Raw genomic sequence first — 25,837 nt, forward strand, 5'->3', positions numbered from 1 at the left:
TATAATAATAACTAGATTGCATGCTACAGAACAGATGAAGGAAAAGCCGACAGAGAACCTGAACAGAAGATTCCGTGGCATACCGCTTACGTTTGAAGAAATTCCTTAACATATCCAAGGTATTTGCATAAATCCCCTGATATATGAATGTTGTTAAAGAAATCTCCTGCTATGCCATGCCTTTTAAAAAAAATCATCTGCCATGCCTACGACTTTTATAAGAAATCCCCGGATGCAATGACTTTTTGAATACATCCCCTGATGTACCAGTGACTTTTGAAGAAGTCCCCTGATATACCAATGACTTTTCAAGAAATCATCTGATATATCAATGACATTTGAAGAAATTCTCTGATATATCAACGACTTTTAAATAAATCCACAGATATACTAATGACTTTTGAAGAAATCGGCTGATTTACCAATGACTTTTCAAGAAATCCTCTGATATATCAATGACTTTTGAAGAAATTCCCAGTTATACCAATGACTCTTGAAGAAATTCCCAGATATACCAATGACTTTTGAAGAAATCCTGTGATATGCCTATAGCAAAAACTTTTAAGAAATTAACTTTTAAGAAATTCCCTGTTGCATCCATGACTTTAACAAAAAATCTCTCATATAGCCTACTCATTGAATTTCTAGAAATTCCTTGATATGGTCATCGATTTTGAAGGAATATCTTGATATACTCACGTTTTTTTAAGAAATAACTGATATGCCAAGGACTTAAAAACAAATTTCTCGAGAAAATCACCACTTCTTAAGAAATCACTTCAAACTAACAAGCAGCGTAGCCGCCCATCAGAAATACATTGTGATTCCTTCAGCGCGAACGAACATTTTTTTTGTCAGTAGCCAATTTGGCAGCGCGTTTGATCCATCTCCTCGGGACGCATTCTCTTTTATTGTTTGATCGAATGAATGGCCTCCGCATGGGAAGACGTGAGAATGTGGCAATGGGGAAAAACGAGGCTGAGACTTACTCGAAACCACCGCCACCACGTGCTTGCCATCAGATAAAAACAGCTAAAAATACTCTCCTGACACCGTGTGTCGGAGGCCCTTTCGTGAAAGGCATATATTCAAGCAGGAACCACGCTCTGGAGGAAAACATTTGCAGACACGTCAACTTTCCTCTTCATGTTGTTTATCACAGTCGAATAACCTCCTTCTCTTAAGTAAAAAAAAAGTTTGAATCAAGAGAAATTGGATAATTTCTTGATTTGGTTCATTTTACTTCGCCTTTTTCAACTCTTGGCTAATCGAGAAGATAAGGATGAGTGATGATGTGATGAGACTGATGAAAGGACACTCATTAAGAACATCCAAAACACGCAGGCTGCGATTCGAACCCGCGCCCCCTGGCATTGTAGCACGCAGAGCTAACCACTCCGCCACATAGGTCGGATAATTTGATAATTCCGACAAACGCACAATTTACAGTGTAGATCTTTCTCCAAGAAATCAATATTGTTTAAACACAGGCCTATAAATTAATTTCAATACATTGTGACCACTCGGCGAAGTTTTATACTGACAAAATTTGTTTTAACTCGATGTTATAATCCGACAGGCTAATCGGTATACTAGCGCCAAGAGTCTGAATGCTTACTTCAGGCTTTCACTAGCGATACTACTCCCATGTCAGGGTTTCAAATGCGGTGGTGGACCTTTACTTGATCTGCAGTTTAAAACGGGATGCGAACCACTGTGCAATGTGGCGCCAGCAATGCCACTACGCCACTGGAAACCCCAAGGTTTTACAGTGATGAATGCATATTTAGGGGGTTAATAGAGTAGTTGGTTAGCATACCGGATTACTGTTAAAAATCACAGCTTCGTCGTAGGTTCGATCCACACCATCGGTAAAAAGAAATGGGACAATATTCGTGTTTCGTCAATGAGGAAACTTACTCCGTTGTCTTCTGGTGACCACAACTAATATGGTCTATTTTTCACCTGACGTCATAAGGAATGATGCGAAGTAGATCTGCTCTGTTTATTGGCGTCTATTATTTCAATTCATGATCACCAAATTATGGGGAATATAAAGGGTGATGGGTACTTCACATATTTTGGGTGTACACTTTAGTTCAGGTACGTGGTACATAATTCATAAATCCAACCTCATAAAATATGCCACTTCATGTGAACAGAAGTGTAGCCGATGTATTGGCTCATGAGAGAAAGACGCTACTATGAGCTGTTCAACATTGATTTCCACATAAGCCCTGATCCATTTTATTTAATTTTGGTTATTTAGCGTCACTTTTCTGGCACTTTTGGCTAATCGCGACGATGAGTGATGATATTATGACACTGATGGGAGGGAAACTCACAAAGAACACCCATGCCCAGGTCAGGATTCGAACCCCATTCCTCTCCACATAGGCCTTGCAAATACTCTTCCCGATCAGTAAACGATTTGTAGAGTACACCCATGCCTGAACTCCAACCCAGGTGGTTCTGTTTCATCGACATCACCGTGATTATCCTCAAGAGACAAAAAAAGCGGCGTTTAATAACAAAAAAGTACAAATACCGCGCTAGAGTCTCTCTCGAGCGCTGTGCTCATGCAGGGAGACCTCCTGAGAAAATTCCAAGGAAGCTTCCTCTCTTTAATGGCACCGGGAAAAATACCGAAATAATTTGGCACAGTGTCAAGCAAACACCAATCCACTATAGCAAGCGACCGGTTTTACTGTTCGGTGCTGTACCCGTACTTGGCGCTCCTGCCTGCATAGCTTCGGCAAAGCCCCCGGAACAATGCACCGTGAATGACAACTATCGCACCGAGCTGCTCAGCAAATTATTCCCTTTGCATTTCATACGCGCTACTCTAACCGCAGTTTCAACTGCGAGGGAATTTTAGTTCCATACAGGCTTAAAGGTCCAGGAATCCATAAGTTCTTATGGATTCTATTGGTTTCCGCAACAGGACCGGAACATTTTTTTTTCTCGCACAATTTCGGTCCAATGAACTGGGACAGTTATTGAAAATGATCCGGAAAAAAAGGTTCCGGGACCGAATTGAAATATTTTAAAAATTGTTATGATCGATTTGCTTTATTTTACTTCGCATTTTGTGCCACTTTTGGTTAATTCGCGAAGATGGGGATGAGTGATGATATGATGAAATTGATGAATGGACACTCACAAACATCCATGCCCAGGCCAGGATTCGAACCCGGGACCCCTGGCGTCGTAGCTAATATTTTAAAGATATAAAGGTTCTATACGGGCCAGAACCCTTTTACGTTTGCTGATTTTCTCTCCCGGACCGGAACTGGTTATTTGCAATTCCTGAACCTTTAACAACCCGGGGTCATACGCATCAGAAGGACTGTGATGGGTTACTCCTGATGGTACGTGACACATGCGCTCTATCACCACCAAGCAGCACGTCGCCAACCCTAGGCAAATAATAAAAAAAAATGCCACCCCTTTCACAATTCTCTCTGTGAAAGTGTTGTGATACATAATTAGTTGGAGAAGTGCATCTGATTTTATCTGTTTTGTTTCACCGCGCTATTCTGACACGAGGTTTAAAGGCTGGCCCTCCATACAAGTACCTAAAAATCAACCTCTCTTCTACGTTGTACACATTGAACTGCATTCTGCATACTAGCGAGGCTCTGGCGTCTGCTATCTCAGCCAGTATAATCAATCCTCTGTGGCGCTCGTGTTGTGTGCTGTCCTTGTGTGTGTGGAAAATCACAGATATACGAGGTGTGGCTAGAAAAAAACCGGATTGATGTTGCTGTCGACAAACGGCAAGCACGTCAAGGATAAGCGGTGCATGGGTGTATAACGTGATATCTTGCCTACCGGCTGTGTGATTGCCCAGGGTGCGCGACGCTCAGTTCTTCTGTAGTTTGTGGACGAAGTGGACCGTACATCTGTGCTCCGTCGGAAAAGAAATTAAGTGTGAAAGTGGAACAGCGTATCAATCTGAAGTTTATCAAACTCTGAACATCCACCACAGAAACTTATGGTTTGTTGGAGGAAGTGGACGGAGATGTGTGTTTATCACGCACTCAAGTATTTGAGTGGTTTCAAAGGTTTAGAGAGGGACGAGAAGTGATTGCGAACGACAAGCGTCTTGCACGTCAAAAACGGAATCAAACATGCAAATGCCGGTGAATTGATTCGAATTGTGTACCCAAAGGTCAAACTGTTAACCAACAATATTTCATTACGATGCTGACGATCCTTCATGGACGAGTAAGGAGACGACGACCTGATTTGTGGAGAAGCAAGTCATGGATTCTTCATCAGGACAATGTTACTACCCACACGCATTGTCAGTCAAGGCTTTATTGGCCAAGTATGGGATCCCAGTGTTAGAACAACCACTCTATTCGCCGGATCTCGCTCCGTGCGACTCTTTTTATTCCCAAAGGTCAAATCAGCACTGAAAAAAAACAGATCTAAGACCGTAGAATGTGTGAAAACAAAAGCGACGGAGGTCACGTTAGTCTGCAAAAATGTAGTCTAGTGTGCACTAAGTGGAAGAGAGGTTGACATTTGGTGTCTACAAATGTGTGAGAAGAGGAAAGAGAGAGAGGAAGCATATGTTGGATATGTACGTATAATTGTGAACAATAAATGAACAAAGATTCGTGAAGTCGTTACTTATGTTACACGGTCTTATTATTAACATTTCAACAATCAGATCGTGACAATATGTTACAAATTTTTACCTAACTTTTTAAACTGTAATAGGGTTCAGTCTAATGACAATCTGATCAGTTAAAATGTAGGTCTGTTACATGTGAGTCACTTCCTTGTTTGCTGAATCTCTGACGTCATCCGCAATAGCAATGAAGATATGGTATGTTTGTTAAGGGACAAAGCGTGCCTGGAGTATATGCGCTCTTTGTGTACACTTCTCACTGGTTCTGTCGACAAACAGGAACTGCTACGGTGAATGTGCATCATAATGTTAGTAACTGCTTCGTTGCGGCTGAGTCTATACTTTGGGCACTCAAATGTATGAACTATAAATATGAGAGAATTTAGAAGACATGTATTTTGGAAAATTTGAAACTGATAACTATTTTTGTAGGGCAATAATTTCAAGTTATATATTCTACTCATACACCGATTTGATCAATGTAGTAGTTAATAATTAGCAAATTTTAATATATCCTGGTTTTAATAAACAGAGAGAGCCGCACATTAGGTGTATTATAAACCAAATGTGCGGCTCTCTTTAGTCCTTCGCAGCTGCCGCGGTTGTTGTCGACTAATCGACTGACGATCTAGTGAGCGAGGGTTTCTGGTTCGAGTCTTGGCTTGGATATTGGTGTTCCTTCAATCGAATGACCATTCATCTTCATCGTCGCGAGACAAGCGTGGAAGAAAAGCGACTCAATGTTACAATTCTATTGTGTGTGTATATATATACATTTCAAATCAGCGCATTTGATCCTCCCACCATGCTTTCTAAAACCTAGAATAGACATTATCTGGGGAGGGAGCAAATTCATTTACATGATTATTCCCGTTTCCTGGATGATATTTTTTGGCTCCAGGTTCAAATCCCCTTCCCATATAAATTGCTGAGTACGCTACTGGGCTCTCCAACCCGATATACGCTGAATTTTGAGAAAACTGATCGACGGACACCCTGTATTAAGGGAAAATGGACATATATATATAGGGTCTACTGCATTTAGAAAAAACCTTGACACGCACTGTATTTAGGGGACACAGATAGACAGACACGCTGCGTTTAGGGGAAAAGTGATCAAACGACACACTGTATTTAGGGAAAACGTATCGACACACACACTGCATGTAGGATAAATGCATCGACGGGCACCCTGTATTTATGGAAAACTGATCCTACATTTAAAGAAACTGATCAATGGACACAGGCTATTTACGGAAAATTGATCAACGGACACCCTGTATTAACGGAAAACGGATGGACAAACGCACACACACTGTAGTTAGTGATACCGGATCGACAGACGCACTGTATTTAGGGGAGAACGAATGGGCAGACACGGCATTTAGGGAAAGCGGGTCGACACACACAAAATGTATTTCTGGAAAACTGATCAGCGGATACCCTGTATTTACGTAAAACAGATCGGCGGTAATTGTGTTGGATCGACATCTGACATGATGAAGACACGAACAAATCTTTCAGACAATGGATGTTATGAATGACGTAGCACTAACCTGAATAACTTCCACAGTGAGCATACAATTAACATACTAGTTAAGCGTACAAGAACCGATTGTTCTTATTCAGCTGGTCAGACCTTCCGCTTCGATTCAGTTCTTCACGACCACAACACACTACAAACTCTCGCAGACAACAGATAAATAGGGACATTGAATTTTCGCGATGCGCGAAATCGCGAAATGTGAAAAAAAGATGCAATTTTGAACATTCTGCACGTAACTACACCCCCATGATGAAATATGAATGAGTTTTATTCGCGAAATAATGCGAAATGTGTGCTTTTCCACGAAATGAACACTTTTTCGCGAAATAACCGTGAAATATCATCAAATTAAGTAGAAAACACGCAAAAACAGGCAATCGAGGTTGTGCGCGCAAACTGTCGATTTGTAACGAAACGTTTGCCTAAAGTTTCCTACCACTTGCAACTGAAGAACGTTTTATTTTCGATCACATCAGGAAGACGCTGCAAACTGGGATTTCCCATGCACATAATCTCAGTTCGAAAACTTTGCTCCCTGCCAAGCTGCATTCCTTTCTTCCCCCGAATGTCTACTCAACTTCCAGTTTCATTGAACTTGCTAGCTGTAGCAGCGATAAGATTAGTCTGTTCCCGCACATCAAGGGAAACAATGGTGTAATTTGTGTTCAGTCATGAATGAATTTTGTTTATCATCATGTGATTTTTAACATGTGTTTGTGTATGTGCAGTTGTGATTATTTTATTTGTTGGACAGCAAGGATATCCTTTAAATACATACAATGAATAAATCACTTGAGATATGCAATTTACAAATGAAGTGATTTTGTGTTGATGTTTTCTTTTTGGTTGGACAGCTAAGTACTTGTGTATGTGTACGGTATATAAAAATGAAGTTGTTTATAAATTTATAGCCCTTTTGTATGTTGTTGCCTCTCATAATGAAAAGGTGTGTGCCAATTTTTTTTCCACCGCTGGTATATACCGCTGATCTAACATTTTATTTACCGCTCTCCTCAGTTTTTATTTACCATAAATTTGTCTCCCTACAGATAAGCCTCCCTGCTGGGAAAGCATACATGTAAATCTGGCAAGCAAAGTTTGGTCAGAATGCAGGAAAGTAAGAATTTCCTCATCGGTAGCAAGTTGAGGATCCAGTAGGCATTTAAGTAGGAGCAGTAAATCAAAAATAAACCTACAGTCAATAAGCGCGTTTCCTCATGGGAATAAACAGTAAGTGTGTTCTGTGCGAGTGTCTCTTTTATCAATTTCATCACATCGTCACTCATCCTCACTGTCGCGACTAGAACAAAATCAAGGATGTATTAAGAGGAGGGGTCCGCCCTCCTCCCCGAAAAACTTTCCAAGTCCAAAATTAAATACTTGTTTACTGTTTTACAATATGAAACTCATTTATTTACGCAGAACTTACTTAAAAGTAAGGATTAGACTGATTATACAGCTTTGAGTTGACAGTACTTGGGAAAATAAATGTATGCGTACCAACAATGATCAGGAACTACTTTTCATCAGCTGGATCTAACAATCTTTTAGGTATTTAATTAATAATCCATTTAATTTCTTTTGACGGTTTCTTTGGTAGGACAATTGTTTTTATAAAAAAATTAATGATCTTAACTAGGCTGTTATATCTCTATTCTTATACCATCCTTTTACCTGTCCGTGTAATAATATTTTTTTTATTAACCGTCTTATTTTAAATTTTATCAATACATATTAATATTAACCGATTGTTTATGAATTTTATCATTATAATTATTATTATTATGCGAGAAAAAATACAAATACAATTCTTTAGTGAACACAAAAACAATATTTTTAATATCCTTTTCCCTAAATATAGTGTGTCGACCAGTTTTCCTCAAAACAGTGTTGTATCATCTATCGATCAGTTTTCCCCAATCAGGGTTGCTACGATTCTTTGATTATGAAATTCCCTGACATTTCCAGGTTTTCCAGTCCAAAAATTAAATTTTTTCAGACATGTTTATCATCACGATTTTTTTTTTATTTTGAACCTTGTGTTTTTCAATTAAATATATAATCCGTTAATGATTGTGAACATTCAATTTCACAACTTTTTTTTAGCAAATTTCATTCTACACACACAAGAACACGTAAAAATTCGAAGAGTAAAATGCAAAATTACAATCGGCATCAAATGTATTGAGTGCTACAATCACCTGCATCTAGCCTTCAGGCTAAGGTAACAGAGGTCCATTATTTCACCATAAAGATCTCCACAATATAAGAACAACAGAAAAAAAATCATAAACCCTACACAATTTTTCATTTTCTGGCGGATTTATAGTGTCGTAGAAAATGCTGCTTTTTTGGCTTACATTTATAAGTACACAGCATCTGGAGAAATTTTTGTTGCATATAGGAATTCTATAGGAAATGCCAACAAGACTAAGATCTATTAAATCATAGACGATAACCTCATATTCACCAACCTTTCCGATGATTATGATCAAATCATACGTCAATGTACTTTAGTTATCAATCAGATATCTGGACCGCAAGTTTTACTTTGATATTCTTTACAATATCTAGTATTATAAAAGTGAAAATTTATTACAGAAATTCGAAGAAACCATAATTTTGCACAAGACTGAGAATCATTAAGAACGAAAGAAACAAGTTTCTAAACTGAATCGTTCTTGGGAGTGGAATCACAAGAACCAAATCCAGAAATGGAAGTGAACTGCTTATTAATTTTGCAACTTTTTCTCTTGAAGACTCAAAAAATGCACGTAAATTCCACACAATCTGCAAAATTCCCTCCAGGGGAGTTGATCCTGGAGATATCATACAGGAAACGGGAAAAATAATATAAATGAAATTGCTCCCTCCCCGTATTTATGTGTATTCTAGACTCTAGAAAGGACAAAACTTTCATTATTGCACTACAATAATGCACTGTAAACAAAGGTGGCGTGAGCATAGTTGAGTAGAATCGCAGGTAACAGACAAAAAGACATGGCCATCAAATTGTCAGCATTTAAGGAAAGTCAATGTTCAAGAAATACCATCATAACTGGGTTACTTTGTCCGTACAATAATAGTTATTACTAGATTGCGGATTTTGCATATTTGCATATTTTATTCCGGTCCTCTAATTAATATACTAAAGTTGTTTCAGAGCATTCCGAACCGAAGTAGGGGGGTTTTAAAGTGCATATGAATGCATATTTAAGGTGTTCGTGCATATTACGTGAAAAAATCATTAAATTGATAGTTTTTTTAAAATATATTTGTTTACTTGGTTAATGTTTCGTCTGTGGAGTGTTTCTGAGAGTAAAATTTTCAAGCACAAGTGTTCGAAAACCTGTGTTTATGCGCTGCAGGGCAGTTCGTGATGCACTACGTAAGTACGATTTCCGATTGTATTTTCATTTTTAGTCTCTCTCCTTCACATAAAATTACCACTTAAACATGTTTTCTTTAATAACAAAATTAGATTCCCCATTTGCGGGTATTTTTGTTTTCTTATTTGCAAAAGTAACAAATTTTCTGACATACTTTGCACAGTTTTGTGGAACTTCAACTGCTTCTTTTTCCAATATCATTTCTTCATTCGGGTATCTTGAGTTAAAATTGCGTATGTCTTACTTTCAGAAATTTTACGGCCAAGCGGAAATAGAGAAGACAAGTTACTAATCTTCGTCACATGATTAAAGCACGAAAAACATTACAAGTATTTTATCCAAAGTTGACCCATGTAACGTGTGTTGTACATGGTCTTCATAGAGTTGCGGAAGAAATTCGTGCACAGTTTCCAGATATAAATAATGTGATTTCTGCTGTGAAAAAAGTATTTCTGAAAGCACCTTGTATTCGTTCCAACATCTGTAATGTACAGCTTTTTTCTGATTTATGTAAATATAAATTTTTCGTGTGTGTGTATAGATATGTTTTTACATTGGCCTGCCTCGTTGCTCGTTCCCTCTGCCGGTTGAGGAACGCGTTCTTCGGCACCCTTGTTCGGCTACAGGAATGCTTTTTATTGCAAAATCCACTTTTCCCAATTTCACGGGTACGGGGGGAATTCTTTCTAAATATCGGCATGCACCGTTATTCCACCCCAATCATGCGCTAGCCTCTCCCGGTCTTCAACCAAAATCTGTTTTTTTGTATTAATAAAGGAGGCTAAGTCCTTCGTTACTGACGACATGTCGCAACGTAGGACCGACGCCTGATCTCTCCTCGAACCTAAGCGCCGGTGGGCATCGTTTTGCCGCTTCTCCAGTCCAGAAATGAATAGGGAAGCCTTGATTCATTGCTTTCCGCACTTGTGTCCAAGGAGGGATCTGTTTTTTTTTTTTTTGTTGTTTTTTTTTGCCGAAAGGTGCCATGCCAGTGTTGCCAACCATGTTTCGCTTGCCTACAGCAGCGATCGCAAGCCCCCTTAGAAATTCACCATCCACATATATAAATTATACTTCATATTCCGTGTTGAAAACGTTCCTTCAATCACAATCGGCATAAGTTCAGTGTATAAGAATATTAATATTGTGTTTAGGGGTAGTTCAGCTTGTTAATGAGAACCATGTATTTGTTATTAAAAGGGGGGACTTTGATATTGTATGGAAGATGTGTGTGATATTTTATTGATAAAGGGGGAACATTTATGTTCAATGAAACAATTCATTTGGGGGTGATATTTCATTAATATAACTGGACAAGACATGCAAATGGAATAGTGGGGATGAAGATTTTGTTCATCGGTGTGTGCGTGTTTGCGTGGAGGAGTCCCTAGACGGCAGCACCGGACGGTAAGGACATCTTTGGGGCCCCGACGAGCAACAGCCCCAGGGCCGCTTTCAGCAGTACCACGGGTCCAAGTGTGTGTATTGGTTCCCATTTAGATTCGGTGGTCATTCCAAAGGAGGGGATGACGCCAAAATATGTGGCAACCCTGGAATCGAAGGGGACCGGTGGAGGACAATTTTTGGAGAGAGACGGGACAGTTGACTTAGAACCGCGGTGAGATAGAGAAGTGAGTTTCTAGACACTTGTACTACCGCGAAGATATACCGAAGTACCGTGCGTCCATTTCGATCTTCAACCGAGAGATCGGGAGAAGTGTGGCGGGCGGCGCTGACGGAGATGCCGACATTTGCGGCCTGTAATGCTCGCTTATATTTATGGACATATTCACACATTTATATAAATATTGCAAAAATAGCACTAACCTGTGTTATAACACGCAAAAGTTCTTCTGTAATTCATCACACAAATAAACACGCTTTAGAAACGATGTTAAGAGCCATAGATAATAAAGCATTTTAATCATAGTTTTGACCAGTAACGTCCTGCTTAAGTTTATATCCTTGAAAGAGTTTTGTGGCCATGTGAATCGTTTGGAGGTTTCGAATGTGCAACACTGTATCAAGATTACGCTGCAGACGAAACCTTTAAAAGTGAATGGTTTTCGTGAGCTTCCTTGCAATCCGAAATCTCCGAGCTAGAGTTTTTTTGTTCCTTCGCGACTAGATGAAGACAGAGTTGTGAATATAGTGGCGAGCAATGTAAACCAAGAGCGTGTTAATTTCGTACTGTGCGCAAGAGTGTTATTCTTTGTTACTTGCAGTTACTTGTTTGTGTTATTGCAGTGTGTATGTGTGTTGTATCAGTGAGACGATTGGAATGCTAGCCGCAAGGTTCACGTTAGAACAAAGGTTTTTTTATGTATGACACATACGTGAAAACAGACTCGTGTCGAGACGTGTGTAGGCAATTTGTACAGAAATTCCCAGGCGTTTCAACTCCACACAGAGATACGGTTAGACATCTTGTCCTTAAATTACGAGAAACTGGATCGTTAAATTTTAAAACACCTAAGCAAAAACGACGGATTCTAACCGAAGCAAAACTCGATGAAATTGGTGCAGCGTTAGAACGTTCTCCAAACAAACCTCTACGCCGTGTTTCACAAGAGGTGGGTATGTCAAAATCATCGGCACATACAACCACTAAGCTACTAAAATTAAAACCGTACTCTTATAACACAGATTAGTGCTCGTTTTGCAATATTTATATAAATGTTTGCATATGTCCATAAATATAAGCGGGCATTACAGACCGCAAATGTCGGCATCTCCGTCAGCGCCGACCGCCACGCTTCTCCCGATCTCTCGGCTGAAGATCGAAATGGACGCACGGTAGTTCCGGTGATATCACTTTGGTGATATAAAGAAGTACGGTTCCGAGTTGGCCAGGAACTGTCGGTTACGTATGTGATCGAGTGACCGTGGACCGTGACACCGTACGGAAGTGTAACCTCGCGCACTGACCGCAGTCGTCGTGCCGTTGCCCGGGCTTCCTTTCCCATGCTGTCGGGACTCGACCTGAGGACCCCACCTTGACTCTGTGACCCTGCACACGGACCAGCGCTGGACGGAGGACGACGTACATACATCGGCCGGACCAAGGTAGGATTGTGGCCACCACCCCCACAACAGTGATTTCGTGAGTGATAGCTCGCAACACTATTTTGGGCCCAGAGGGGAATGTGTTGGGGTACGTTGGCCAACGTAGATGGTTGCTTTATGTTTGTATATATATCTTGTGTAATAGGGTCTGTACAGTATTTTCGTGTGTCTATATAATATATGTATAAAGACGACTATTTGCTTTTCTCGAATGCATCACCCTCTTCTAATGCAGAGCTCGTGGGCATTGGCTGGCGATTTGGTGAGGTAGACGAGCATATCAAAATTTATTTCAACTCCAGCGACTTTTCGCTCAGAATCCATGCTCTACCGGCGCGTCTACCGAGCTACAGCCGCAGCCGTGCATCACACATCAGTGGGAGCATTATTGCAGAAAAGGCAGATAAAGTGACTTCCAAGAACCCAGGTTTGAATTTTTTGTGCACAGTGAAAGCTGTGCTACAAGGTGAATCAACAGAACTATTACAAGATCTCACGCCAGAGGACATAGCTGCATTGAAATATTGTCCAGTGACAAGTTGTAGTGTGGAGCGCACCTTTTCTTCATACAAGGATATACCGTGCGTCCATTTCGATCTGCAGCCGAGAGATCGGGAGAAGCGTGGCGGGCGGCACTGACGGAGATGCCGACATTTGCGGCCTGAAATGCCCGCTTATTTTTATGGACATATGCAGACATTTATATAAATATTGCAAAACGAGCACTAACCTGTGTTATAAGAGTATGATTTTAATTTTAGTAGCTTAGTGACTGTATGTGCCGATGATTTTGACACGCCCACCTCTTGTGAAACACGGCGTAGAGGTTTGTTTGGAGAACGTTCTAACGCTGCACCAATATCATCGAGTTTTGCTTCGGTTAGAATCCGTCGTTTTTGCTTAGGTGTTTTAAAATTTAACGATACAGTTTCTCGTAATTTAAGGACAAGATATCTAACCGTATCTCTGTGTGGAGTTGAAACGCATGGGAATTTCTGTACAAATTACCTACACACGTTTCTACACGAGATTGTTTTCACGTAGGTACGTGTCATACATAAAAAATCTTTGTTCTAACGTGAATCTTGCGGCTGGCATTCCAATCGTCTCACTGACACGTCACACATACACACTACAATAACACAAACAAGCAACTGCAAGTAACCAAGAATAACACTCTTGCGCACAGTACGAAATTAACACGCTCTTGGTTTACATTGCTCGCCACTATATTTACAACTCTGTCTTCATCTAGTCGCGAAGGAACAAAAAACTCGAGCTCGGATATTTCGGATTGCGAGGAAGCTCACGAAAACCATTCACTTTTATCGGTTTCGTCTGCAGTGTAATCCTGATACAGTGTTGCACATTCGAAACCTCCAAACGATTCCCATCGCCGAAAAACTCTTTCAAGGATATAAACTTACTGATCAAAACCATGATTAAAATGCTTTTTTATCTGTGGCTCTTAACATCGTTTCTATAGCGTATTTATTTGTGTATATAAGAGCAGAACTTGGATGAATTACAGAAGAACTTTTGCGTGTTATAACACAGGTTAGTGATCGTTTTGCAATATTTATATAAATGTCTGCATATGTCTATAAAAATAAGCGGGCATTACAGGCCGCAAATGTCGGCTTCTCCGTCAGCGCCGCCCGCCACGCTTCTCCCGATCTCTCGGCTGCAGATCGAAATGGACGCACGGTACTAACTGATAAACGAAAAAAAATCACTCTAACCAATTTAGAGATATGCTGTAGTGTTCTGCAATTTACATAAATTCAAAACTACTTAACGATTTTCGTTATATTGTGTTTAACAACTGGAAGTAGTAAATTCAATTGAATACAAGATTTTGCAACCTTACTTGACATGAAGCTGTTGTTGCTTCGTCTTTACTTTCAATGGTCACTATGTGTGTATGTAGTACTTTAAAAAATAAATGTATTTCGAGGTATTTTTTTGTGCCTATATTTTTCCTTTAGTGCATAATTTGCATATTTGAGTGCATATTTTACTTGTTCTTAGTGCATAGATGAATGCATATTTTCCACTTTTTTAGTGCATATTGATCCGCACTTTAGTTACTACTATGTCATGAAGCGGAAAAAAAGTAATGTTTGATCTTAACTGAAGTGAAAAATCAGTCATCTGAGAAATCTAAATTGTAGTGATGAACTGTTTATTTTCTTAAGGTGGGAAATTACAGACTAACATAACAATACTGACTTCATTATTAATATGGCTGATCGTTTTCTACCCTTCCAAAAAAATATTTAAAAGGGTAGCATTTAAGAAATTTATTAGTCAGCAAATTGTACTTTATACGCGTATTTTTTTTTTAAAAAAAAACTTACATTTACAGAATTTCCATTAATTTTACAAAAAATAATATGCCTGTTAGAACAATTATCACTACCCAGTCTTAAGATTAAGGTAATACATTTAGAAATGTAGGGACAGAGAAAGAAAATACATAGTGGAGGATTATCCTGCTTCCTCCTCTTCAATTCGAACAATGAGTTGGCTGACAATATGACGAACAGTGTGTTTATAAATGTTTAGTTAGGACTGTTTGGAACAAACTATCGTTACGACACCAAAATACACGCAAAATCCTCGCTTAATTCCTCGAATCCAAGGACGGTACAAAATTAACCAAATTTTCATTGAATCGCCCCGTATAACACCTAATTCCTGATCGACAAAGGTATGCGCGACCGCGAAAACACAAAAAAAAAAACTGACGACCGCGGGGTAGACACGAAGACGTGATAACCTAGTAATGTCCTCGTTCAATTTCTCAAATCCAAGAACGGTACAAAATTAAAGAAATTTTCACTGAATCGCCCCGCATAACACCAAATTCCTGATCAACAAAGGTATGCGGGACCGCGCAAAGACAAAAACACAACTGACGACGGCGGGGTAGACAGGAAGACGTGATAACAAGCCAGCGCACTGGCGTCTATTATTGGACACGGTCGAAGATAGCAGCTACACGTGCATTTCGGTGCTGAAATTGTCTGGCCGACAACGGGGGGAATTCACAACACGGAAAGGTCTCCGTGGGTTAGAGGTCGTGGCTATTGGAGTGTTTGTCTGCGCCGCGCTATATTTGAACCCCCCTTTTCCCTTCGTCCGTGTAGTTAGCAACGCCGGAAATAGGAAAATATCATTAAAAATGTTCCAAGATAACCCGTCGGTGGCTCCGCATGCGCACGTCAGTGTTGCACATGGAGGGAAATTTCCCTCAACGAAGCAGGAGTGGGAAAAATGGGAAATTTTACGGAAGATCTTACGAATACACCTCGTTCTGTGCCTGGGTAAATTACATTGTCAACCACACCAGGCTTTAAAATATTGAATTCTGTTAATGTGAAGATGCTATCATCTGTTTTCTTGGCGTTTTCATTTGACACTCACATTGTGGAAAACAGACTGGCTGAAAATTGTGATGGCTTACTATTTCCTTTGACGTTGGGTGTACCAGTCAAAAAAAACAACCTTCAAATTATGTCTCTAGATACTTCCTTTCCCTTTTCTCACATTCCAAATTGCCATTCTGGGGGAGGCTCAGTACTCAGTAAACTGTAGGCTCAGTACCGATTAGCCTATAAGAGCATAAAGTGATCTGAAAACTAAAAAATAATGTCTTCTCTCTCTCCCCTCTCTCTTTCTCCAAGGAAAGAAAGAAGGAAAGAAAGAGGGCTTGCAAGGAAAGAAAAGAATGAGAGAGAGAGAGAAAAAAAGAATGGGGAAAAACGAGAGAGAAGGAGAGTGAAAGAAAGACCTAGTTCTCCCAACCTAACCCCTGACCTGTTATATCTCTATCTCTCTCTCTCTCTCTCTCTCTCTCTCTCTCCCTTATATATCTCTCTCTCTCCATCTCTCTCCCTTATATATCTCTGTGTATTCTCTTTCCCTTATCTCTCTCTCTCTCTCGCCCTCTCTCTCTCTCCCTTCTCTCTCTCTCTCTCTCTCTGTGTATTTTCTCTCCCTTATCTCTCTCTCACTCTTTCTCTTTCTCTCTCCTTTATCTCTCTCTCTCTCGCCCTCTCTCTCTCCCCCTCTCTCTCGCCCTCTCTCTCTCCCCCTCTCTCTCTGTATTATTTCTCCCTTATCTCTCTCTCTCTCTCTCTGTGTATTCTCTCCCTTATCTCTCTCTCTCTCTCTCGCCCTCTCTCTCACTTTCTCTTTCTCTCTCCCTCTCTCTCTGTATTCTCTCTCCCTTATCTCTCTCTCTGTGTATTCTCTCTCCCTTATCTCTCTCTCTGTGTATTCTCTCTCCCTTATCTCTCTCTCTCTCTCTCTCTCTCTCTCTGTGTGTGTGTGTGTGTGTGAAGAAGTGGGTTACTTTCTTTCTTTCTCTCTCCCTCTTTTTCTACCTCTCTCTCTTTCTCTCTCTCTCTCTCCCTTTCTCCCAAGAGGGAAAGAAAGCAAAATATATCTCGATGCAGAATGAAGAAAACCCGGTGTGAATATCTCTCGCAGTTTCCATAATACGATCGAAGTAAGGGTTGGGCGACTTTTGAAACGCGCTGTATTTTATTGCTTCCGTATCGTACTTTCAGTTACCTGCAAGCTGTAAATGCCGGCTCGCCTCCTTGGGTAACGAACATACTCTCGGTGCGGGGATCGATTTCCTGGGGTGCGTAACCTCGATCCGATTTATACACTAATAATAAATAATGGTAAGCTTCCATAGCATCAGTTGCGAGAGGTGAAAACACAACTTTTAAAAGAACCCGGCACATATTTGGATATGAAAGTAAGGATTGTTAACCGTCTCAGTGGTAGACCTGAATCTCCTCAGAACTGTGGAGATCTTCCCCAATTCCTGCTTTACCAAAGACTCCAGATTACTTCTCTCATTTACGAATGACCCCCTTCACTCCTTCCCCCCCAACTATTTATTCTCCCCTCTTTCCACATAACAATGCCCCATTTATTTAGGTGTAATCCTTCCTACTCGCACATTTCCTGGTTATGCCCCTCAGTAAATCCCACTCGGTAATAACTGACATAAGCATGGCTGGACTGATTGCTGTCTGGGGGTAATGACATCTTTTATATTATTAAATTTCCTATTCCTGATTTTCAATGATTATCCTTTCTTTTTATACATAATTATCATCTCCTCACGCTTCTCAAAACTTCTATTTTAATGACTCCATAACTTCAATTTTATTCCAATCAAATTTAACATGCTTATTCGTGTTTTTTCAACTATACGCCATTTTATCGTTCCAAGGGTTCACTGTGTATTACAGTCATCAATCTCTATTAACTTCTCTCCTGCAAAGAGGACATTTTTGATTTAATTTAAATTTTAGAATATTCTAATTTATTATCCACCAAATGGTATTTTTTACAGCTTATATCGTATTTTCTTTTATAGAAGCACAAACGGCGTAGTAAAAATATTGCACTTGTGTCATTCTTTCGGGACATTTACTGCATCCCTCATATTCTCTCCACTTTTGACCATAAATTGTACTAAAAGTACGCCTGATAATCAAGTACTAGTAACTGTACCTGAGTTACTTTTTTAAATCAGTAACTGTACCAGAGTTACTTTTTAAAATCAATAACTGTAACTCAGTTACTTTTTAAAATCAGTAACTGTAACTCAGTTACTTTTTAAAATCAGTAACTGTAACTCAGTTGTTGTTTTTTTAAAATCAGCAACTGTAACTCAGTTATTTTTTTTTAAATCAGCAACTGTAACTCAGATACTTTTTAAAATCAGTAATTGTACCAGAGTTACTTTTTTTAAATCAGTAACTGTAATTCAGTTACTTTTTAAAATCAGTAACTGTAACTCAGTTACTTTTTAAAATCAGTAACTGTAACTCAGTTACTTTTTAAAATCAGTAACTGTAACTCAGTTACTTTTTAAAATCAGTAACTGTAACTCGGTTACTTTTTAAAATCAGTAACTGTAACTCAGTTACTTTTTAAAATCAGTAACTAACTCAGTTACTTTTTAAAATCAGTAACTGTAACTTATTTTTTTTTAAATCTGTAACTGTAACTCAGTTATTTTTTTTTAAAATCAGTAACTGTAACTCAGATACTTTTTAAAATCAGTAATTGTACCAGAGTTACTTCTTTTTAAATCAGTAACTGTAATTCAGTTACTTTTTAAAATCAGTAACTGTGACTCAGTTGCTTCTTAAAATCAGTAACTGTACCGAAGTTGCTTTTTAAAATCAGTAACTGTACCGGAGTTACTTTTTAAAATCTGTAATTGTACCAGAGTTACTTCTTTTTAAATCAGTAACTGTACCAGAGTTACTTTTTAAAATCAATAACTGTAATTCAGTTACTTTTTAAAATCAGTAACTGTAACTCAGTTACTTTTTAAAATCAGTAACTGTAACTCAGTTACTTTTTAAAATCAGTAACTGTAACTCAGTTACTTTTTAAAATCAGTAACTGTAACTCAGTTATTTTTTTAAAATCAGTAACTGTAACTCAGTTATTTTTTTTAAATCAGCAACTGTAACTCAGATACTTTTTAAAATCAGTAATTGTACCAGAGTTACTTCTTTTTAAATCAGTAACTCTAATTCAGTTACTTTTTAAAATCAGTAACTGTGACTCAGTTGCTTCTTAAAATCAGTAACTGTACTGAAGTTGCTTTTTAAAATCAGTAACTGTACCGGAGTTACTTTTTAAAATCAGTTAACTGTACCGGAGTTACTTTTTAAAATCAATAACTGTAATTCAGTTACTTTTTAAAATCAGTAACTGTAACTCAGTTACTTTTTAAAATCAGTAACTGTAACTCAGTTACTTTTTAAAATCAGTAACTGTAACTCAGTTACTTTTTAAAATCAGTAACTGTAACTCAGTTACTTTTTAAAATCAGTAACTGTAACTCAGTTATTTTTTTAAAATCAGTAACTGTAACTCAGTTATTTTTTTTAAATCAGCAACTGTAACTCAGATACTTTTTAAAATCAGTAATTGTACCAGAGTTACTTCTTTTTAAATCAGTAACTCTAATTCAGTTACTTTTTAAAATCAGTAACTGTGACTCAGTTGCTTCTTAAAATCAGTAACTGTACTGAAGTTGCTTTTTAAAATCAGTAACTGTACCGGAGTTACTTTTTAAAATCAGTTAACTGTACCGGAGTTACTTTTTAAAATCAGTTAACTGTACCGGAGTTACTTTTTAAAATCAGTTAACTGTACCGGAGTTACTTTTTAAAATCAGTAACTGTAACTCAGTTACTTTTTGAATCAGACAACTGAATCTGTTACTGAGTTACTTTTTAAAAATAACTTTCGAAACACTGGTGTGTGTATATAACAAATATGTACTAAAACAAAAAGGTAACAATGTACGCAGCACTAAAAGCCACACTTGAAGCTAAATTCCGAGCACCAGAACCGATGAAAACACGCAAAAGGATGTACGGTAACGACCTATGGCAGCAGAGGGGATAAATAAGGGAATATTTTTATGTGCTGGAGGGAAATTATAGGATGGATACACTGCCAAACCGAAAATACCTGGTGGCTATTTCTGGCCATGCCACAGGCAGCGAGGAAACTGCCCACTACTCCTTTCCGTAGGAGTGGCTTCAGGATGTAAAATACGCCTACGAAGGGGGAGGGGGGGGTAGGTCACCTGAATTAAATGTTTCGCTACCGATATGTTTGCGTCAAAACAACATGGCATGTCTGCTTGTTACGCTGTTGACGGCATTGTTGCAAATTGGTCCATCCTTCACGCCGAAACTTGGCTAACAATGCCGGAATGGCACGTTACAAAATGGGGAAAAACAATTGGATAATCCGCTGTAAAGAACCGTTTGTTTCAGTTGACACTGTAACTCGTCGCAACGGTAACGAAATGTGGACATGAAGTGTACATTAATCGGTGTCGGGTTACAGTTATACGTTTGTTTGCTGGCTCGTACCGTCCATTTACGTCGCGATAACTCCACCGCTAAATCTAATCCGCACTTTTCTGCAAAGAAGTTCGGCTGCGATCGGGAATTTATGGGGCGTGGCCTGCTTCGGATCTCTGCACGGTGATTGGGAGTCTGTCTTCGGTCACGTGTGTCAATAATACGAACGTATCGTGCTCGAGATTCACGACTGGTTGGGTAGTAATGTTGAGTGAGCGAACAAGCACGAGATCTTACGGAAATCCCCGAACAGCTCCGTTTAAAAACTCATACGAAGTTTAGTTGAACTGAACGGGTAACGGGGGAAAGATTGGAGGTTTTACAGGGGCATTGCAACGGGGGAAAGATTGGAGGGTTTACAGGGGCATACTCATAGAAGTTAGAACAAGTACGCTAACAGCTACACCACAGTTTGTATTTTTCTTATTTTAAAGCCACTTTTGTCCTATTTAATTCAATCACGACGATATGGATGGATAATGGTTAGATGAAAGAACACTCGAGCTCAACTAACCAGGACTCGAATCTGGAACCCTTGGTGGAAAGTTCGTTCGGATTAGCACGGACACAGATTCTAGACCACAAACACGGGGTATAACTAGAGCAGGATCCTTAGAATCTTTGACTGCCACACAATATCTATAAACATACGACTAATAAGTATAGGCCTGTGCCTTAAGTATGATTCGTACAGGTTTATCAACGCTTTATAACTTGCGAATAACATATCCTACGACTAGGAAATCTCTAGATATATCGAACCGTGGAAAAATCCCCGTGGACAAAGCCGGGAAACACATTGAAGTCACACTTTTTGGCATAGTTACTAGTATACTTTAAATAAATACGTTTATTTTCTATCCGTATCTTGGTTAGTTTGGATCGCTTTTCTGCGTATAAGGTAATCGTGACGTTGGAGATGAAACACCACAATCCAGGAACTCGAACTATGCAGGCCGGAACAACTGCTACGTCATGGATACAGAGTGGAAAATTTAGCCAAAAGACGAACCATCCCATGATATCTGACCCTGAAAAACGGAACAATGATCACTTAAATTACAGTGCAATAGGACATGGTACTTTTCGACAAAATGAGCAAGAACAATCAAAAGATTGTATGTGTACATGGTACAGCCCGTGCCAGGAAATTTATAGAAAAAAATAGGTTGCCTGACGATGCCTGCCGAACTAAACTGTTATGAAAACCCATGCATAAACATTCTTCAGCTTTCATAAGATGATCTGATAAGTTTCTTCCAGAAACCTGTTTTTTTCTAAGAGTCTACACAAAGTATGTATCACGTCATTTTCTTATAATTGCATGTTAATCGTGAGGATGAGGCTGAACAATGCTAATTAAATAGGTGAGAAATTCTATTCTAGGACCAGTCTTCGCGCTACATAGGTCGGCGGATGAAGTTTATATCTTCAGCAGCACGGATAAAGATTCAAACCAGGAAGGCCAAATCCGGAGTTTATCCGGAGTTCAGAAATACCAATATTTCCACTTCATGCTCAGATAAGCTAACGCGACTGGACCTACAATTCAAAATGGGATCTGAACCACTGTGCAATGTGCCTCCGCCAGGGTTCTAGCCTACTGATCCTTAAAGACTATAGGATAAAGACTATTTGGAGAACGTATAAAACAGATATCAGATAATTTGAAAACTGGATATCCCCTCATCCGTGTAAGGTCATTGTGGTCATTCTCGGATTAAACATGTTAAAACATGTTGATGAATTGTTCTTAGGGCCGGACTGGACTTCAATATTCAACATCAATCGCTATAAATGACCGAAGTGTGAAGATTGATATGCTGAGCGAGGTTTAAAAGCCTATTTCATAAATAAACAGGCTGCACGAGCCTGGCGTTTAGATTAAAATTGTGATTCAAAGCATCGAGAGTCGAACTTGTGACTGCATGATTACTAGACGATAGCTATAGTAAGTACTGTCGGAAATATCCAAAAGGAGTTGGGTTTATTAATTTGGTAACATTCCTGGTTGCGAATAAGGAAGGTAGAAGGGGGGTTAGTTGATGGTTTACGGCAATGGACTCGTATAGGTCACCAGCAATTGAAAGTTTCATCCGTGGCTGTCAACAGGCCCAGGGAAATGCTTAGAAATGCGCCGAAATTTCCGGTCGCGATTAGATCAACGGCAGAAACAAGACAAAAGTTTTCAAAATAATAACAGAAAGAGAACACGAGATACGTCAAGTACAAAACCGAAGATGCTCACTAGACGAACCTAGAACATGTTTGATCTTGCGTTTGGATTTGACTTATTTTGTGTAACTTTTATCCCAATTTTAGAGCTCTTGCCGTCCGGGGTTCTATCGCCGGCAGGAGCCCCAAAATTTCGGTATTGACCCAACATCGTCCGGACAATTCGGGAACCATTTGTAACAATAGTAACGGACTGAGGGCATCGCCGTCCCAGTAAGTAGTCGCTTTGCAGGCCCTTGTTCTCAAAAGAGCTGTTGCGCCACGAAATTTAATTTATATGCCAAACGCAGCGATGAGGAGAATTACAAGAAATTGATGGACATTCACATACCCAGTGAAATAAATTTCTTATTATAGTGGGTTTTAATTTCTCACCGTCCAACCGGGATGGAAATTACAGCTAAAATCAAACGCGAAGCGCTATTGATTTTTGTTACTTAGCGTTGCATTTAAGCAATTTTGGCTAACCGCGACGATGTGCATGAACCATGATATGATGAAATTGATGAGGGGGCATTCACAAAGAAGAATCATGACGTGGACCTCTCTCTTTTACAAGACGGTAACAGTGCTATTGTAGACATCGAGGCCTGGAGAATTGACTGGTCTGGATACCAGGTACCAAGTACTAGGCACTTAAAACTGTAGGTCCCGTCGCGAATTGCCTATCTGTGTACATAAGCGGACACAAATCCCAGGAGAATTGCAAATGCAATCCTACGTATCGGAGTGATTAGCGTAGCGGGTCCTGTGTTCGAATCCTGGGCAATGTAAAGATTTGTTTCATTTTATTTTTATTTAGCGTCGCTTTCCTACCATTTTTACTAATCGCGGCGATGAGGTTGATTGATGATATTCATGAAGGGACACTCACGAAAGCACACTCATGCCCAGGCCGGGATTCGAACCAGGGACCCCTGGCGGTCGTGGCGCGCTGTGAAAACCACTCCTCCACGGAAATCAGCGGTACGGCTAGGGTGATCGGTTGTCGGCGTTAATCTAACTTCGCGAACCAGTAACAAGAGGAGCAGAGGGAAATAGAAATAGCGGACTTACCATTACGGAAAACTCCCAACACAGGCACAACCGCGCACACAAGCACAACACAAGGATTCACTAAGGAAAACACCGCGCACAACACGCTCACGGCCCGCCATCCTCAATCCCGCTCCCGACCGGCTCAAGGATCGCTCACTTCTGATCCCAGCAGGCATCGTAACTGTCGGCAAGGCATGCCTGGCACAGCGCCCGTTCGGCGGAACCCCGCGACCTTTGACCCTCGTGTCGTCGCACCTGGGCACACAACAAGATCTCCCGGCGTAAACAAAACCCGCAGTTGAGAGCTCTGGGCAAAACAGTGGCGACGATGCGAGGCAGCTGATAAGGATTGTATGTATCAACTGATTCCGTTTTATCTTACTTCGCTTTTCTGTCTCTAACTTAAAGTAATTGTTTTCCTAAATATGCATTTTTAATCCTTATTGACAACAGAGAAAAAAGAAGTAAATATATAATATACACAACAACATTTGACGATTTTTTTTTTATATATAATGAGAAAAAGTGAGAATCATTATACGTATAGGGAGAACTATTTCTAATTATAGTTTAATTTAGTGTAATACATTTAATATAATAAACTCTAACTCTCCTTTTAATTAAAGTTTTATTCTGGCTTGAACTTCTTTAATTAAACTTTACGTGTATTTAATAAAGAGAGCCCTGTAAAAATTAAAGTTACTCAATCAAATAAATTGTTACAATAGTATTTGATCCATATAAACTAATAATATTTTATTCAATACAAATATGCAATTTTTAATTAAGAACTCTAGCCTTAGTAATCATTAAATTAATCTACTAATTAATAATAAAACTGAACTTACAACAGTAATAGAAAAGTTAAAAAGTTAAGTAAAAACATTGGTCAAAGGATATCTACATGTACGTTAATCTTCATTAAGCCCACAACTTAATGTTATATTTAAACTACCCAGACAATTTTAAATTCAAGAAAATAAAGGGTAACAAAAGATAACTAAAATATTTAATGGAAGTAAATGACAAAATAATAATAAATATTCACGTACATTTCCAACCAAACACGAAAATACACACCATACTGGCTAATCGCGAAGATAAGGATGAGCGTTGGCAGGACGAATCCAATGAAGGGGTACTCATAAAGAACATCCATGCACATGGCAGGATTCGAATCCGGGACACTGCCCTTGGCAGCCTACGGTCTTGTTCTTGGTTTTGTCTCGATTTATACGTAAACATGACTTCTTCTTGAAATATATGGGGGGGGGGGCAAATTTCGTCCTTTTAACACATTTTCGTGCCTGGTGACCATATTAAATGGCGTACGAGCTCCAAAATTTGACTTTACCCTTCGTTAACTATCCATTTACCCGACAACCAAGTCAAATCGCCTGTATAATCAATTATACGTAGCAAAAGAAACTAAATTCGGTAAAACAAAAAAAGTAAGGTAAAGGTACCACTATGCCATGAAGGCATATGGGGCGATGTGAAGGTAGAGGTCCACATATTCTTAATTTTGGCCATACTTGGGGTGATGTGATCAGCATCACGCCCGGCCGCCTTTACCCCCCCCCCCCCCCCGTTACCCATTTTCACATCGTTGCCGACAAATAAAAGATAAAGACACGAAAAGCGAAGAAAATGAGAGAGAATACATGGCACAAAGAACGAGATTTTTAATGAAAAAGTGAAAGAATAAAGTCTGGATTTCGGATCAAAACTACTTGGTTTTACTTCGTTTTTCTGCCACTTTAGGCTACTCGCGAAGATGAGGGTGAGCGATGAATTAATGAAGGGACACTCGCAAAGAACACCCAACCTCAGGCCCGGATTCGAACTCGGGGCCTCTGGCGTCGTAGCGCGCCGTGCTAACCACTCCGCCAAGGAGGTTGGCGGGAGTGAATGCTTTTACATAATCAAACACTCGTAAACGCGTTACGTTGCTACGTCGCCAGCCCATCACGCGTGCTAACCAAGGAAACAA

General features: G+C 39.5%; 1 protein-coding gene across 5 annotated transcripts in view; it reads right to left on the minus strand.

Moving 5' to 3' along the window:
* LOC145997412 (TGF-beta-activated kinase 1 and MAP3K7-binding protein 3-like) overlaps nucleotides 1-25,837 on the minus strand; it is a 213,881-nt gene that overhangs the window by 107,886 nt on the left and 80,158 nt on the right. Inside the window, exon 1 of one of the 5 annotated variants that reach the window (XM_083134432.1) lies at nucleotides 23,863-23,991. The exons of the other annotated variants lie outside the window; for them this stretch is intronic. The gene's annotated coding sequence lies outside the window, so the exon portion shown is untranslated. Of the gene's footprint in view, nucleotides 1-23,862; nucleotides 23,992-25,837 lie in introns of those variants that run through there. 5 annotated transcript variants of the gene reach the window in all.

Source organism: Lepisma saccharinum, chromosome 13 (assembly GCF_977018435.1).
Source record: "Lepisma saccharinum chromosome 13, izLepSacc3.1, whole genome shotgun sequence".
NCBI classification, from domain to species: Eukaryota; Metazoa; Arthropoda; class Insecta; order Zygentoma; family Lepismatidae; genus Lepisma; species Lepisma saccharinum.